Here is a 4,935-nt window from a genome sequence, read left to right as displayed (position 1 = left end):
TTGGAGCATTAATTTTCACTATGAAAAAAAACTATTTAAATGAAACATTGAGTCACAGTCTGATTTATTCTCCAGTTATAAGTAATGTAATGTATGTACACAGTGACTGCACCAGCAGAATAGTGAGTGCAGCTCTGGAGTATAATACAGGAGGAAACTCAGGATCAGTAATGCAATGTATGTACACAGTGACTGCACCAGCAGAATAGTGAGTGCAGCTCTGGAGTATAATACAGGAGGAAACTCAGGATCAGTAATGTAATGTATGTACACAGTGTGTGCACCAGCAGAATAGTGACTGCAGCTCTGGAGTATAATACAGGAGGTAACTCAGGATCAGTAATGTATGTACACAGTGACTGCACCAGCAGAATAGTGAGTGCAGCTCTGGAGTATAATACAGGATGCATCTCAGGATCAGTAATGTAATGTATGTACACAGTGACTGCACCAGCAGAATAGTGAGTGCAGCTGTGGAGTATAATACAGGAGGTAACTCAGGATCAGTAATGTATGTACACAGTGACTGCACCAGCAGAATAGTGAGTGCAGCTCTGGAGTATAATACAGGAGGTACCTCAGGATCAGTAATGTAATGTATGTACACAGTGACTACACCAGCAGAATAGTGAGTGCAGCTCTGGAGTATAATACAGGAGGTAACTCAGGATCAGTAATGTATGTACACAGTGACTGCACCAGCAGAATAGTGAGTGCAGCTCTGGAGTATAATACAGGAGGTAACTCAGGATCAGTAATGTATGTACACAGTGACTGCACCAGCAGAATAGTGAGTGCAGCTCTGGAGTATAATACAGGAGGTGACTCAGGATCAGTAATGTAATGTATGTACACAGTGACTGCACCAGCAGAATAGTGAGTGCAGCTCTGGAGTGTAATACAGGAGGTAACTCGGGATCAGTAATGTAATGTATGTACACAGTGACTGCACCAGCAGAATAGTGAGTGCAGCTCTGGAGTATAATACAGGAGGTAACTCAGGATCAGTAATGTATGTACACAGTGACTGCACCAGCAGAATAGTGACTGCAGCTCTGGAGTATAATACAGGAGGTAACTCAGGATCAGTAATGTAATGTATGTACACAGTGACTACACCAGCAGAATAGCGAGTACAGCTCTGGAGTATAATACAAGAGGTAACTCAGGATCAGTAATGTATATACACAGTGACTGCAGCAGCATAATAGTGAGTGCAGCTCTGGAGTATAATACAGGACGTAACTCAGGATCAGTAATGTAATGTATGTACACAGTGACTGCACCAGCAGAATCGTGAGTGCAGCTCTGGAGTATAATACAGGAGGTAACTCAGGATCAGTAATGTAATGTATGTACACAGTGACTGCACCAGCAGAATACTGAGTGCAGCTCTGAGGTATAATACAGGAGGTAACTCAGGATCAGTAATGTAATGTATGTACATGTCGCGGGCGGAGGGGCCGCGCTCGCTACGCTCGGGTCCGGGGACTTCTGCTGCTGCTGCTTGGTGGCTTGAGCGGTGGGCCGGACCCGGGGACTCGAGCAGCGCTCCTCGTCCACGAGTGAAAAGGGGGTGGTTTGTTTGGGGATTTAGTCCGTGACGCCAACCACGGGTCGTGGTGATAATGGGCACCACCGCTGCTGGTGACGGGGATCCCGGGAGCGATGGCAGGGAGCAGCTAGGATGTTGGTTCCTCCTCCGTGGGTAGGGGTTGCTGATCCCGGGGCCCAGTGGCGGTATGGGGAGGCTGCATGGCCGGGGTGCAGGATTGCAGGGACAGTGCGGTGCGGTGCCGGATGGCACTGTTGTTCTCACTCAGGCACAGATTCACAGAGTCTCTGGTAAACCAAACGGCTGGATGGACGGGTCCCGCAGCCGACTGCGGTGTCTTCGCTCTCCCCGGACAGGTTGATGGTGGCTGTCTTTCCCTGCACCTTTGTAGAATGTATTGACTCCGATGGTTTCCCAACGGTAGTCGGCTCCCCGGCATATATGTACCGAGGGAGCTCGTTTGCCCGCAGGCGCTGGGCCTTGGATCTCTAGCCTATTTCGGTGGCTTTTTATCCTCACGGTGTGGACGGTTGCCTTCTGTCGGGTCTTAGGTGTTAGGGAACCCCTGGGGTTATGGTCACTCTCGGATTTGACCGTTGTCGGCGGCTCCTAGCCTGGTCGGTGTCCGATGGCCCTGCCTTAGTGCTTGGTACAGATCCGCTTCCCGGTTCGGTACTGACGGGCCACCGCCCGTCCCCGGTCCTACGGTTCCGCTGACTTGTACCACCTCCTGCAGACAGCCACCACCATCTGCTGACCTTCCTGACAGTGCCCGGGCTCCTACCCAGACACCAACAGTTTCTGTCCAAACCTCACTCCTCCACTCCACTTGAACTCCAAACTGAACTCTCTGCTTTTTCCCGCCTCCAGGCCCTGTGAACTCCTCGGTGGGTGGGGCCAACCGCCTGGCTCCGCCCCACCTGGTGTGGACATCAGACCCTGGAGGAGGCAACAAGGATTTTGTGTGACTGATGTAGACTATCCAGGGGAGGGGGTGTGTGTGATGTTGTGTTTGTGACTCCTGGCTAGTCCAGGGCGTCACATAGACAGTGACTGCAGAATAGTGCGTATATTGCCAGCTGTCACTCAGAATGGTTACATGACAACATTGTACTTTATTTTCTCTTGTGTTCTATGTGCAGGAAGTCGTCACATGAGATCAGTGATACTTTGTATGAGGTTATATTAGGACATTTAGAAATTGTGACTCACATGCAATCTGCCTGTGCAACATTTCTGAGAATGCCAATTGCACCATTGTATTATCCCCACAATATCCAATGAACCTTTTTTTAAAAACTCTTTATGGGCCCAAATTGCACAAATCTTCTGTGAAAAGTTATTGTAACAAAACAATTGCAGTGGAGCAATGACGTTCTATAGCAGGTAGATTATTCTCTCCTTTCTCGCCCCCAGCAACTCTTCGCTTCTTCCTCCAGTCTTCATTGTGGATGTTTTGACCTCCAATTGCTCCTTCTGATGGACTTCCAACTTTTTTCCCCGGAATCTGGTCCTTTCTATCAACGATTTCCACAAACTCCATGTACCCAGTATCACTTTATATCTGGACATATACAGTTATTGGCTGTTGACCAGATCATATAGCTTTAATGAACACATAATTTACATAATATGGCTGAACCATATACCACAAGCACTTTTTACCTTTTGTATCTTTCCATAGATTGTAAGCTCTTGTGATCAAGATGAGCACTTTTTTTTATTTGAACTGTGTCCATTAATATTTGCACTTTAGATGTACACTCTGGACTTCAAAGTGCTGGAGAATATGATGGTGCCATAGAAATAAAATTATTATTAGAAGCCTATGCATTCATCAGACCAATATTGTCACGGGTGTGTCTTTGGTCACAACAGTCATGTGGTTTCTGGCCATAGAAGGTCACAGCGTTTGGCTACGCAGAATGCTCCCTGACTCCATTGTTCTTGCTGTCAGTATTCATTGCTATAGGTAGCTTTCCTGATGGCTTCTTCCCCTTTTGGAACCAGCAGGAGCTTGCCTTCTATCAGCATTATTTTGGTGCTTAAATACCCCTTCATTCCTTGGACTGGTGCTGGTGATATTTTCAGTTCATTCAAGCTCTGGTTGCAAGCAGGTGGCTTCTACTCCTCTGTGGTATCATGGCTGAAAACTCTGCTGAACTTCTACCGGTGTCATCTATGGATAGGTAATTCGTGCAGTTTTCCTCTGTGTGTCTTCTTTGTGTTTTCCATAGTGGTTAGTAGGGTTGACAAAAAGCTCATTCCATCCATATCCTATCTAGGGTCCAGCTCTAGGGATAGACTAGGGTTGTTGAGGAGAGTCATTAAATCAAATACTTAATTAACCTCTTGACAGGGGATTGTAGGAATGTGTCAATTTGCCTTACATGAGCCAGGTTTTCAAATATAACTAAGATGGTCACCGATGACATCATACACCCTTCAATCAGCATGGATCCACCAGATGACGTCCCTCTCATCAGCATCACCATGGATCCATCCAATGACATCATAGACCCACCTTCGATGATGCCCACCAGTCAGCTCATGGACTAACACATTGTTCTACCCACTGACCAATGGACATATCCAAGTATGCCCACTGTAGGGCTAACCATGCCCCTTTTCCTAGTTTTTATAAAGGCATGTTCTGGAATAAATCTCTCAGTGTCTGGGCCAACTTTGGTCGAGGAACGATGAATATCGGACGGTGTGTCTAATCTCATTTTTCAAGCATGCACTCGATCCACACCAATTAGAATCAGGCAGTAGGCAACTTATGGAACTTTGTAAGAGTTCACCCTAAGAGGGTCAGGTATCCGGCTCAGCGCATAGATGCGGAACCTATCTAGGGTGGTGAGGGACCCCAGGGGCCAGCGGTAGGTTTGATCAAGGGTCACCATCTTCCCTTTCCCTAGACACAGGGTTTCCTTTCACTTGATACTTCCTTTACCTAGCGTGACAAATATCATTATTACTATGAAGGCGTTTCTTTAATTCCAAAACGTGTAGTCAATTCAGAGTAACCTTCGCTGTCCTGAATTTCAAGACTTGTCCCATCATCAGAGCCAATTGGGTGCTGCATTTATTTCATGGGTATCCATTAATCACCTATCCACAACATAAATCATGCATTCTAAATTGGGGGTCTAACCATTGGGATTCCACCAAAATACATAAAGGACCACCTGTCCCTATTACTCCTCCTATGTTGATGGCTGATATTACATTTTGAAAACATCTATTTGATGGGGCAATAATTGCGAAATTATTGCCGGTTACGAGCATTAGCAGAATAGCCAGTCACAAGGGAAATATCGTAATTGCACTTCTGCATTTATGTCACTTAGAAACATTCAGTCCCTGAATAGATTCGG

This window comes from Anomaloglossus baeobatrachus, chromosome 11, assembly GCF_048569485.1.
Source record: "Anomaloglossus baeobatrachus isolate aAnoBae1 chromosome 11, aAnoBae1.hap1, whole genome shotgun sequence".
NCBI lineage: Eukaryota > Metazoa > Chordata > Amphibia > Anura > Aromobatidae > Anomaloglossus > Anomaloglossus baeobatrachus.
Note: the sequence above shows the minus strand (reverse complement) of the source record.